Source organism: Canis lupus, chromosome 10 (genome assembly GCF_003254725.2).
Source record: "Canis lupus dingo isolate Sandy chromosome 10, ASM325472v2, whole genome shotgun sequence".
NCBI classification, from domain to species: Eukaryota; Metazoa; Chordata; class Mammalia; order Carnivora; family Canidae; genus Canis; species Canis lupus.
In genome coordinates this window covers 5,824,832-5,839,156 of record NC_064252.1, presented here as the reverse complement: position 1 = coordinate 5,839,156, position 14,325 = coordinate 5,824,832, and the positions used below count along the sequence as shown (strand labels likewise).

The window sequence follows — 14,325 nt, the reverse complement described above, 5'->3', positions numbered from 1 at the left end:
CTGTCAAAAGGAAAAAAAAAAAAACCCTAAAGAATGATATTTGGAGGACATACGGGTTTTTTTGTTTTTGTTTTTGTTTTTGTTTTTAAAGACACGACTAGAGGGCACCTGGATGGCTCAGTGGTTGAGCATCTGCCTTTGGCTTAGGTCATTGTCCTGGGATTGTGGGCTCGAGTCCCACCAACATCAGGCTCCATCAGCCTACGTCTCTGTCTCTGTGTGTCTCTCATGAATAACATCTTTAAAAATAAAATAAAATACAGATTTAGATTTATAGGCTGGAGGTGAGGGGGAGATGACACTGGAAAAGAAAGAAAAGGAATGAATTACTGTTAAGTGAGTGTCTACTCTATGTGTGGCAGTATGCTAGGCATTTAAATATATACATATAAGTAGAAGGAAGGAGATAATGAAAGAAAAAGCAAGTTCTAAGAAGCACTGAGATAAGTAACACTGGTAAAGATTGTCCTTTATAGCACAATGATCCAAAAGAGAAGGATGGATATGGTCCACAGGTAAAGCTGAAGTATTAACACTTTTTAAATGCTGTTATAGACATTACGGATGAATGTTAACAGATCACTATCTATTCTGATTCCAACTACTGACCTAGATAACAGTTCATATCCCAATGTTAGCTAACAATTGTGGAGTTAACTTAGGGGTTGACTAGTCAGTCTGTGGATTATAACCTGAGCCTTTTAGTTCTATTTCTTTGAAGTAATTTAGAAATTATACTGTTCTCAGCAACTCTGCTCTACTGGTTTTTTAAAGAGAGGGGAGAAAAAAATGACTCAGAAATATTACACATAGATCAGATACTAAGCCAGTTACCTAGTGTTAAACTAATTTGGACTAAGTATAAGGTAGGGATCGAGATCCATCTCTTAAGACAGAAAACAGCAAAACATCAATGGCTGATATTATTTCATGAAGGCAGAAAATCAAACTTCATGCCAGACAAATATAGTATATCTGAATTGCCCTATTTCCGTTTCAAGTAAATGCATACAATTCAAGGCTGTAAGTTGAACGTTTTGATTCAACAGAAAAATACAACTTGATAAATTAACTGAATATTCTTGATAAATTAACTGAATAGTTAACTTACATGAAAACCTAATACTATACTGAGCAGCCAAAATACAGATGTTAAGTCTCTATGCTGACACAGTAAAACAAAGATGTGTATAGGTATTTTCAAATCTGACATACAACCACCTAATGTTGTGAAATCTAACACTATAAAACAAGAATTATCTTATTAAGAAAAACGAGACCAACCTTAAACTCTACCCATGTCTAAAAGGTAAGTTCTTAGAGAAAAAGAAAAATTTAAATCTCTTTAAAAATTAAACACTTTTACTTTTGTGAGATTAGAGATTAGTTCAACAAGCATTTGCTGTGTGCCCATGTTAGCTATTTACAGATAAATGAAAGAGAGTTTAAGAGAATTTATATATAAATTGCTTCTCATAACTTTATTTTTGTTCATTTTGACTATTATCAATGATAACTGTAACATAAAACATTCCACTTAAAAAAAAAAAAACTTTAGCCATTATGAATCCCAGCACCAAAACTGCAATACATTTTTATGTTCAACTTCTAGAAATTTCCAAACATGCAAAAATCCTCATGTACCCAGTACCAAACTCTCAACTTCAAAAATTAACATCTTGCCACTTTGGCTTTATCCTTATCCCCTTCCCTTCCTCCATGTTTTACTGGACCATTTAAAAACAAATCTAAGACATTCATAATTTCACCTGTATATAGACAATGGAATATTAGTCATAAAAAGAATGAAATATTGCCATTTGGAACAATGTGGATGGAGCTGGAGTGTATAATGCTAAGTTAAATAAGTCAGAGAAAGACAAAACAGCATATGATTTCACTGATACATGGAATTTAAAAAGCAAGACAGTTGAACATAGGGGAAAAGAGAAGCGAATCATAAAACAGATTCTTAACTATAGAGAACAAACTGAGGGTTGCTGGAAGGGAGGTGGGTGGGAGGATGGGTTTAACAGGTGATGGGTATTAAGGAGGGCACTTGTGATGAGCACTGGGTATTATATGTAAGTGATGAATCTTTGAATTCTACTCCTGAAACTAGTATTACACTATATGATACGGAATTTAAATAAAAACTTGATACTAACAAACAAAAAATTACAGTATATATCCCTAACAGGTTAAGGGATCCTTTCTGATACCATTGTCAGTCCCAATTGAATAGTCTGTTCATGTTCACTTTTCCCCCAATTGTCTCAAAAGTATCTTTTCAACTGGTTGGTTTGAATCAGGACCCAAAACAAGCCCATACATTTGCAGATCAATTTTAATAACTTCAAAAGTCCTAACTTGCTCCTGCCAGCTAACTTCTCTGGTTTCATCTTACTGTGACTGAGTTTAACATCTGAATGATTTCTGTATCTATTCATATAGTTAACCTTGACTCATGTGAATTACTGTAAACAGCTCAAATCTTTCTTGGATCAAACCATGGAACAAAAACAAACTAAATCCAATAATTTATGAGTACCTAGGAATACCAAGCATCTATCTACGCAAGAACCGTACACTTACATTATAGTCTATGCATGAAATATACTCTCTAAAATTTCTAACTTCAATTTAATCTGGATATGGCTTTTAAACATTGAATCTAATGCTAGTTATTAAACTTGATTGTGACCATGCTCTGTTTGGCAAAACTTGGAAACATGGTACTGGTACTATGTTATATTATATTTCACAACAGAAAGTTGGTCGGTTTAAATGAAGGAAATGTATTTTCAGCATTTCAAAGGAGTGTGCATATAAAGATCTTAATGGGTTTTAAAATGAGAAACCTCAAAGTGCAGTTTTGGGAAGTGTGTTTATGTGCAGGCACAAGCATCCAAAAGGATTTGGAGCTTGGATAGCTAAAATAACAGAAAAAAGCAGTTTATTGGTAATTAGCACACAGGAACTTCCTTTTAACATTATTACGATGCCTATCTTTAGGTGACAAACACCTAAGAAAGGACATATATTTTCAAATAACAAAAAGATTAATATATAAAGCAGTTTCTCCTCCTCTCTAGGAATCTTGCCTTTCAACCAAATACCCCCTTAGTTATCTTTCTTCCTTCAGTACATTTCATGATGAGTGATCTATACCAGTTGTTTCATTTTCTGATCACTCGATTCCACTTTTCCTATAACCTATTTCTTTTTTTTTTAAATTTTTAAAAAAATTTATTTATCCATGACAAACACATAGGCAGAGACAGAAGCAGGCTCCATGCAGGGAGCCCGACATGGGACTTGATCTCAGGTCACCGGAAACACGCCCTGGGCCAAAGGCAGGCGCTTAACGGCTGAGCCACCCAGGCGTCCCCTCCTATAATCTATTCGGATTCCCAATATGCTGTTTCCATCTGTCAAATAGATGGAATCTTGTTCTTCTGCCACTCTCTGCATCATTTAGCAATGCTGACCATTTTCTTTCTTCCTTTTTTTTTTTAAAAAAAAGATTTTATTTATTCATGAGACACACAGAAAGAGAGAGGCAGAGACACAGGCAGAGGAAGAAGTAGGCTCCTCGAGGGGAGCCCAATGTAGGGCTTGATCCTGGGACTTCAGGACCACCCACATCCAGAGCCGAAGGTGCCCCTCAACCACTAAGCCAACCAGGTGTCCCATTTCCTTTTTTCTAAAAGCTTTCTTCCCCTTGGCCTCTATGACATAATGGGTTCCAAGTTTTCCTGAATGTTCAAGATTATTCTTTCTCTTTGATCTTTTTATGTCATTACTTCAGGACACTCTTTAAAATTTAGTATATAAGTCCTTATATTTTATATTAGAAAATTCATATATGCTTATATTTCTCACCTTTGGAATATAACTCCACAGCTGCAGTTATTACTCTTCAAGCTTTGGTTCTCTATCTTTTAATTGCATCCTAGGCAGTTTTGTTTGTTCCATTACCTCAATTTAGAGTCTCAGAGAAAGTCATTCTATATATTTTTCTTAAGGAGAACAATACTAAGAACAAGGTAAAGTGATATAATGAAAGAATGATAAAATGAAAGAAAATTTGTAAAGATTCAAGATGTCTTTAAAAATTACAACAAAGTGGGATCCCTGGGTGGCGCAGCGGTTTAGCGCCTGCCTTTGGCCCAGGGCGCGATCCTGGAGACCCGGGATCGAATCCCTCGTCGGGGTCCCTGCATGGAGACTGCTTCTCCCTCTGCCTATGTCTCTGCCTCTCTCTCTCTCTCTCTCTCTGTGACTATCATAAATTAAAAAAAACAAACAAAAAAACAAAACAAACAAAAATTACAACAAAGTATAGGTTTTGGGAATATTACCCTAGATTTATGGCTCATAGGTTGCATTTTAAATTTAAGACACATTATTAATTTAAAATATGTGAATATAAATGAATGACAAGGAATCAAAAGCTGGCTTATGAGCTATTCTCTCGACCCCCCACAAAATCAAATCATTCAATCCTAGGTTTCGTGTCTGAAAAAGAGTAAAACTGGTAACAAATTTGTATACTTTCATAGAAACTTTGAGAGTGTATTTTTAGTGAATTATGATAAATATAGCTTGTTAATATGCAATAACCAAATTTACTGTTTCAAATAAGCAGAACCTATCTTACTTATAAATACTTTAAAAGTCTCAGTACAGTTTGTCAAAATGAAACCAATACTTTACAGTTAAGAGTTTCCTAATATATATTTCATAATTTTTAATCAACTAGGTCTATGCACCATTTCTGAATCCATTTATACAGTTAACCTTCTAATTATATACACAAATTTGGCTTAATCACTCTCTAAAAAATTCTAAAGAAGTACATATTAAGTTTTTCTGAATGTATTTAAGCAAATACAGTATTGAAACAGATGGTGTAAAAAACAAAAACAGAATACTGCCGAGTCACCTAAATGTTTTTATTATTTATCTTGAGCAAAAAGTAGTATGCAATAGTTTTATGAAATACTTCCTCTTGCCAAGAAGAGCACTCAAGGACAGAGCGCTGTAAAAAAACTAATACGGCACCAGATTAAGTTTATACTTAGTGTTTTGGTCACCAGTGTGGAATTTTGTTAATCAGAACAACACAAATGGCAGAGAGACAACGTATGAGTAAGAACTACTCGCTTAGTTTTCCATCTGATTATTCTTGGCCTCTCATGCCTTATGAGGACGATTTTGGATTCTTCTCTGGATGTTTTCTGGCCCGTGAAAATTGTCTTTTTCATAATCATCAATAACCCTCAACTTTCATTCACCAGATACTTCATCACACGTCTTTTGTCAGTATTTTTGAATTAATGAAACTGTTTGAATTAAATCAACTTCTTGTGCTACTCTCAGTAAGAGTATTTTTTATTTCAGAAAAACAGTAAAATTTAGATTTTTTGGGTAAATTCATATTCCCAAAGCTATTCTTTGAAATAACTATACCTAAATAAAACTATACAGAAAAAATTAATTATACAACTTAGTCAAAATTTAATAGATTTGTAGCTCAGAAGCTATGGCTACATTAAGCTCTGAAAAGTAAGGAGTATAATTTATGAATTAGGTTTCTCCTCTCTTCAGGAACCTCTAGCTTTTATAATTATTCTACTTTAAAAATAAAGTTTTTGAAATACAGGATTTAACTAGCCATGTTTTTCCAACTGAGTAATTATACTACGTACCCAATGTCAACATCTTTGGAAAACAAATGGTCAAATTTAACAAAAGAGAAAATCTTGGGTTAAAATTTTTCTAAGGTATTACTGCAAAACACTGTTTTCAGAGGTTGTGAGAAATCAGAAAAACTAAATTAGAAATGCAAGTTCTGAAAAAACCAAGCACTAGACTATTTCAAAAATATAACATGAATATAAAGATGAAATTTTCCAATCACATTTTGGCATCCAGCAGAAAATTCCAGATAGGAAACTTCAGTATTTTTTAGGTAGGTTTAGATTTCTAATACAGATTTTAGGTTATTTTAGGGTATATGCATTTTTATAACTACAGGACTATGTGTTTTAAACAAAATTATATTTTACCTTAACATTTTTTTTAGTATTTAGCATTTTTTTCTCAATGGAATAGCAGAAAAGTATTTAGCTTTAGCAGAGGATATATGGTTTCAATTCTGATAAAAATGGGCCAGGACATTCCTTTGTTTCAGCAAACATATGCCTACTACATGGGTATTTTCTTGTTCATAAGCAGCACGTAAAATGCAGATTCCTGCATAAAGATTTATCTTTGTATTTTTCTCATCCTATCGTGGTCCACCCAGTATATATTAAGAAATATTACCTACAGAATTTCTCAAAATGTGATCCTAACACCAACAGCATTAGAATTACCTGTGAACTTACTAGAATTGTTAATTCAGAAGCTCCACTCAGCCCTACCAAATCAGAAATTCTGGCGATGGGGCCTAGGAAACCATTTTTAACAAACTCAACAGGTGATTCTTCTTCTATCACCATATTACAATTTGTTTTCCCTTGACTTTTGATACTCCATGTAGGAACTGGTTACCTAGTAAGCAACATGAGCACTAGACAAATCCAAGATTAGTCATGTTTATTAGAACTAGCATCGTCATCTGATGTTGAGGACCAGGGGTTGTCTCCTGACAGATATAATGGCAATTCTGAGTTTATAATACAGAATGATCTATATATTACTATCTTGAAATTTCTTTCTCGAGGGCCTAAGATAAAAGCCCTCTGCTGGCGGTGAATTTGTCTAAGTTACAATTACAAGTGCTTCTAATGTGACTCCAATAAATACACAAAAATTTCATTTTAAGCTGGCATTCATCCAGAAAAAAATGTGCATCCTTACTTATATACATAAAAATAAGTGATAATTCTTTAAACTTTTTTCTAATCTGTACTATTTTCCTCTACTATTAAGTTCTTAAATATCTTTATGTAATATGTTCTATTTTAAGTTTATGTAAATAGTACTGAATTAAAATCTCATTTTTTTTTCTTTCACTTGTATATTTTAACCTTATCCAGTTTTAAAGATCTTACCATTGTTACTTCTACCTGCTGTATTGGTATCCTACAGTATACTGCCATTCATCATTTTTCTCTCTTTCCTTTTTTTTTTGTAGGGGGAGAAGGGGCAGGGAAAGAGGGAGAGAGCAAATCTTAAGCAGGTTCCACATCTGGCACGGAACCCCCACCCAGTATGGAGTGCCACTTGAGGCTCGATTTCACTACCCTGAAGATCGTGACCTGAGACAAAACCAAGAGTTGGACTCTTTTTTTTTTTTTTTAAGATTTTATTTATTCATAGACACACAGAGAGAGGCAGAGACACAGGCAGAGGGAGAGGGAGACGCAGGCTCTATTCAGGGAGCCCGACGTGGGACTTGATCCTGGGTCTCCAGGATCACACCCCAGGCTGCAGGTGGCGCCAAACCGCTGCGCCACTGGGGCTGCCCAAGAGTTGGACTCTTAATGGACTAAACCACCTAAGCGCCCCTCTTTCATTTATTTTTTAAAAGATTTCTGCTTTGTTTTTGCTAATGTATAGTTCTTTCTACATTACAGGTATTATTCTCACGTAGGTTTTAGATATTAAAAAACTGACATTTGCTTTTCATTTCATGTATGATTTCTATAACAGAAATACTTAATTTTGACATAATCAGACCCACTAATTTTCACATTGTTTTCTGATCCCTAAAACAGATATTCTCTGAAATTTCAAATGAGCTTTAAAGCTTTACATTAAAAAGAATATTTATTTTAGAGACAAAGTGTACAACCGGGCACACACGAGTTGGGGGAGGGGCAGAGGAGAAAATACTCCAGCAGACTTCTGTTGAGTGAGCAGCCCAATGTGGGGGCTGATCCCCCGAGATCATTACCTGACCTGAAACCAAGTGCAGGACGCTCAACAGAATGAGTCACCCAGGTGCCCAGAGTTTTTGTTTCTTATTTAAGTCTATCAGGTATAAATAGTGATCCTGTTTTTTTTCTACAAATAAATAGTTCTCCTAATAAAATCTAAGTGCCTATCTGCTTTAAGCAATCTGTTTTTCATTGCCTAGTGGTGCCACTTAATTAAGTTCTCATATATACATGAAAGGGTTTTTTTTTTAGCTCATTAATTTATTCCATTGTATTTGCCTTTCTTTTCCTAGCCATCATACTTTTGTCATTATTATAGCTTTGTAGTAATTCTCACTAATAGGTCCAGTGCTTCCTTCCTCTTGCTAAAAGTGACTTAGCTAATCCTGGACCTTTATTGGTAAATGTTAATTTGAGAATGAATTTGTGAAGTTTCTCAAAAAAAAAAAAAAGTCAGGATAGAATTTTTAATAGGAGACAGTGACATGATAGATATAGAGAAGTAGGCATCACCAGGTTAAGACATATAGTACATGATAATCTTTTGCCTATTTCCCATGAAGGTTTTATGCATTCCTAATCATTAGGTTAATTTTCATTGTGCTATTTTCTAGTTGAGTTACTAATGGTATACAGCAGGGATCAGGAATCTAAGGCTCACAAGCTAATTCCAGTTTGCTACATTTTTTTGTAAATAAAATTTTACTGGATCACAGTCACACCCATTTGGTGACATAATGTTGATGGCCGCTTTCAAGCTATACTGGTAGAATTATAGTTGAGTCAGGTACCATATGGCCCACAAGCTGAAAATATTATCAGGTTCTTTATTAAAAAGGTTGCTGACCTCTGGGTATATTAATTTTTATGAATTTAATCTTAGAGAATCTTGGTGAATTTTCTCAGTTTTAGTAGTCTGCTAATGGGTTTTACATAGATGACTGTACCATATGCAAGTAGTGATATTTTTAATTTTTTTTAGCTTCAATCTTATTTGGTTTGTGCTCAGAATTCCTCAATATAATGTTTGTTCCAGACTTTAGATATATAGACTGTACTGAGTTAGGAGAATTACCTTTTATTCTTAGTTTTCTAAAAGTCTTTTCATACACTGATGCTAATTAAAAAAAAAATTTTTTTTGGTATTCTAATAAACTATCACTGGGCAACTTAAAACATTCTATTACATGGTATTAGGCATATTTTATGCTAAGTAGATACTTAACTTTTCATGCTTTGACATTTGGGTTTCCTATACTCTGTGTGAGTCAGTGAAGAATGGAACTCTTAAATACTTCAGCACATTTCTAGTGGTACTTTCATTCACCAACATTTACTGCATGTATATGATGTTATTAGGTATTATATAAGAAATTGTGTTTTCTCTTTCAGAACCAAGTACTATTGTTTAAGTAAGTAAAAATAGTATTGTGCTAGCAGTGAAGAAAATAAAAGAAAATATATACTTAGTTTTATCTTTTAAGTGAAAACCAGTAATTTTAAGTAGAAAAGATCTCTAAATCCTTAGTACTCATGGTACTTCTCAAGGCACAAAGCAACTCTGAAATTTCAAAAATCATTCAAAGCTATAACAAGAATATAACAATCTAAAGATAAGCTAGAGAAAAGCAATAGCTGTTCCGAACTAAAGGCTGAAAGTAAATATTGACAAAGAAAACATTCCCAACTTCTAAAACTTCATCCATCAAGAAGTTTACATAACTACCATGTACTTCCAATGCCTTCTTACACTGCTCCACCCTGGTATCCTAAGTGGAGTAATAATAAAATGTAACTAATATACAATCTCATAAAAGATTTTTTTTTTTAAGATTTTATTTATTCATGAGAGTCCCAGAGAGAGAGAGAGAGAGAGAGAGAGAGAGGCAGAGACACAGGCAGAGGGAGAAGCAGGCTCCATGCAAGGAGCCCAACGTGGGATTCAGGATCACACCCCGGGATGAAAGTGGCACTAAACCGGTGAGCCACCGGGGCTGCCCTCATAAAAGATTTAAATGAAAAAACTTCACCTAAGATAAAAGGATAGAGAAGCACTCATTAAAGGTGCATTTTTAATTTTTTTGTTTGTTTTTGTTTTTAATTTTTTTTATTTATTTATGATAGTCACACACAGAGAGAGAGAGAGAGGCAGAGACACAGGCAGAGGGAGAAGCAGGCTCCACGCACCAGGAGCCCAACGTGGGATTCGATCCCGGGTCTCCAGGATCGCGCCCTGGGCCAAAGGCAGGCGCTAAACCGCTCGCCATCCAGGGATCCCTTATTTTTGTTTTTTAAGCAACATTTAATAACACAGTAGATAACATATACTTATCTAACTAACTTGATACTTTTTTATCACCGAAACTATAGCAAAATATCCTGTTCATTGGGCGAAAACGGCCTACTTAATGTGTGAACACTGCAGTGCAATTTAAAACATACTGTAATTATAATTTCAAAACTTCAGAATTTGAATGTCTGTGTTCTCTCTTTTTTCATACGGGAAAAGAAAATCATTTGAAGCTTGGACAAAAATTCCATAGCTTTATTCTTAGGACCACTCTGTTGAGTCTCCATGATTCAGATGACACAAGGAAGCTTCCATTCAACCTTTTAGAGAAGACGTTCCAGTTCTCATGATTTCATCCACCAGGAGAATGTTGGTGGCAACCACAGTGCAGCACTGAAGAGGCTATTTCTTTACAAAGTGGTTGGTTATCCCACATGCCTACTGCAGCTGCTACCACGGGCTCACCTGTGTTCAAGTTCACACCCACGAGCAGATCTGATTCTGAATGTTCTGCCCAAGTTTCCTGAAGCTCAAAACTAGAGTTCTGAACAAGAAGCTTGGGAATGCATCAGTCAATAAACATTTGAGCTCCAAGCTGGGCCCTGACTTTTACACTGGGCTTTTACCAAGGCTTCTGTTATTGCCACCTCCACTGCTCTAGCACCTGGAACACATCAACAGCATTTTTTTTTTAAAGACTTATTTATTTGTTTATGATAGACAGAGAGAGAGAGAGAGAGAGAGAGGCAGAGACACAGGAGGAGGGAGAAGCAGGCTCCATGCCAGGAGCCCGACATGGGACTCAATCCTGGAACTCCAGGATTGCGCCTTGGGCCAAAGCCAGGTGCTAAACCTCATCAACAGCATTTTTAACAGTCCTTATGCCATCCCTTATTGCATCTTTGAGCGAATGTGTGCTTATTTGGTCCTTTGAGCAATGTGATGGAGTGAGGATTATTAGATTTCTCGATAAAGGTGAATTTCTCCTCTCCCAATGTATACTCACAGACAAGTCCCGCATATCTAAAGCAATCAGGATTTAGGTCAGCAGAAGAATTTAGCACTACTCCACCACAGGCAAGAGTTAGCTTTATGTATTTTTCCTTTAGCTCTATGCAAGAACATTTAAGGAAAAAATGTCAATTCCCTTTTGAATGAATCCTTTATCTGAATCACACAGACTTTTTCAGTTCTATTTTTTTTTTACTCTATCTTCAATGAATTTTCTTTCAGCTTTTACAAGTTGCTTTTTTCCGCACTCTTATTTTTAAGCAAAGCCATAATTCACTTTTTTCATATTCTGAAACACTGCACATGAGGATGTATGCATCTTCTACTCTTTTTTTCATACCAGGATAAGCACCCCATGGTCCAAAACAAGACCTCTGATTAAGCTTGTATCAGTTTCAGATTTCTTTTTCATTTCCACGATCTCAACATGAAAAGGTCAATAAGTTCATCTTGTTTTTTAATGCCCAAAATGGAGTCCACTATAGCCTCTGTTAAGTTCAGCATGCACTTCAGTACGTATAGATGTTCTGGCCACATTTATATGTGTTTTTAAGCCCATTTCTTTGCTTACTTTGACTTGTTCCAAAAACTGAAGTGCCTTTTCCTTTGCAGCTTCAAATCTTTGTTATTTATTCTGGGATGAAGACCTTCAGAAATGTTGAAATCCGCCTGTTTCTGTAGCTTTCCAATGATTAAGACATCAGAAGTGGTACCATCACCAGTTATGTCATCCTGGGCTGTTGCCACTTTGGCTATTAAGGAGGCTATTGGGTATTGAATTTGCATTTCATGAAGCAGCACACAGCTATCTTTAGTAAGGTTAATGTCTCTAGCATCAAAAACAAGCATCTTCACTGTGCCCTTAGGCCCCAAGTTGGTCCTCAGCATGTCCTGGGCCGCACTGATGTTAACTGCCAGTGCCATCTAGGCTCGGGCCACCTTGGCCTTGGGGTTCAGGGTCTTCATGGCCGCCACAGCTAACCAGCACAGGAAGAGGAGACCTGGTGTGCAGAGCGTCCAAAGCCAGCTCAGCATGACCATGTGTTTCAGTTTTGTTTTGTTTTTTTTTTGTGTGTGTGTTTCAGTTTTAAAGATCAATTTTCTTTTATGTTAGGTTAGCAATAAATGAATAATTTTTAATTTATTCAAGAATATTTATTTTAAGGATTTCAAAATACAGGTTTACAATCCCTTACCAGAAAAATCTGAAATTCCAAAAGCCCTAAAAATTTAAAAATTATTTTATTATTCACTTGAGGGCAACCTACACTAAACTGATATAAAACTATCTATAGTCCTTTACCCTACTAGTGTGAATATTTGCTGAATATTAATATGTTTAATTAAGAGAGCCCCCCTGGACTCTATAGATATGTTAAAATAATAGGTGGCATATGCATCATATTACTTCTCAAAGGTTTAAAAAGTCTGACATTGAAGTACAACCAGGACTAAGTGTTTTTGATGGAGGGTAGATATGATCATTCTAAAACCATTAAAAATGTTTTCTCCCATTCTGCATGTTGTTTTCACTCTGTTATTGTTTCTTTACTGTGCATTAAACCTTTCTGGTTTGATGTAGTCTCATCTCTTATTGCTTTCATGGCTGTGCTTTGGTGTCATATTTAAGAAATCATTGCCTGGACATATATCATGATGCTTTCCCACTAAGATGTCTTCTAGGAGTTTTATAGAGTCAGGTCTTATTTTTAAATCTTTAAACTATGTATTTTATAAGGGATTAATATCCAAAATATATAAGGAATTCCTACAATTCAAAGGCAAAAAACCCCCAAATAACCAGATTAAAAAGTGGGCGTAGGACTTGAATAAACATTTCTCAAAAAGGAGGCATACAAATGGTCCACAGGTACAGATGCTCAAACATCAGTAGTCATTGGGGAAATGCAAATCAAAACCACAATGAGATATCACCTCCTACCTGTTAAAGCTGACTATTATCAAAAGAACAAAATATAAAAGTGCTCACGAGGATGTGCAGAAACTGGAACACTTGTACACTTGGTAGAAATGTATAATGATGCAGCCACTATGGAAAACAGTATAAAGGTTCCTCAAAAAATTAAAAATAGAAGTACCATACGATTCAGAAATCTCACTTCTGGGTATACATCCAAAAGAAATGAAATCATCTCAAAGAGATATCTACACACCCATGTTCAATGCAGTACAATTTACAACAGCCAAGATAGAGAGACCACCTAAATGTCTACTGATAGATGAATGGACAAAGAAAATGTGTATACATGCAACAGAATATTATCCAGACTTGATAAACCGGGGGGATTTTATGTTAGGTAAAACAAGCCAATCACAGAAAGACAAAAACTGCATGATTCCATTTATATAAAATATCTGAACTAGTCAAATACTCATAGAAACAGAGAGTATAATGATGGCTGCCAGGGGCTAGGGGAAGGGAGAAATGGGAAATTACTGTGCAATAAAAAACTTTCAGTTGTATATGATGAATAGATTCTAGAGATCTACTGTATAACAATGTGCCAACAGTTAACAATATGGTGCACTTAAAAATTTGTTAAGAGAGTAAATCTCAAGTTAAGGCTTCTTACCATATTAGAAAAAAAAGAAAGATTTCTAACTCTTTCATCCCTCATTTATCATCAAAAGCAATTCTTATGCTCTTCTATTTCTACTTGTGTTTTATATTCTAAAACATTTAATTTTAAAAATGCTTTCATGTCAGATTCATTTGATAGAATGAATTTTGATAGAATTTTTTAATAGATACTTTGAAAAAATCACAAAAAGCTTGAGAAATATTAAACAAAATGTTTAATATTTGACATATTAGACAATGCAACATAGTATTAACAACATATGTATACTGCACCTTATTCTAAGAGATTTGAAAAAAATAAAAGATTTTAATTAGAAGCCTTTTTAATTATAGCATGTTAATTATTATTTTTTATAGCATATTAATTTAAATGCAAGTTCAGGTAACTTCTACCCTGAAAATAAAATATTAAAATATGAAGTAGATACATATACTTACAACATATATTTAGGTATCTTCTATCATTTTGGATTTTGTTATCTGAAATCAAAGGCTTCAAAATCATGCAGTCAGCCATAAAAAGTGAGAGC

The 14,325-nt window shown here is 34.8% G+C and overlaps 1 protein-coding gene and 1 pseudogene across 8 annotated transcripts in view; both read right to left on the bottom strand.

The window, feature by feature from the left end:
* USP15 (ubiquitin specific peptidase 15) overlaps window positions 1-14,325 on the bottom strand; it is a 122,905-nt gene that overhangs the window by 54,009 nt on the left and 54,571 nt on the right. The gene's annotated exons all lie outside the window — the stretch shown is intronic.
* LOC112677936 (T-complex protein 1 subunit zeta-like) lies at window positions 9,348-14,322 on the bottom strand (annotated as a pseudogene).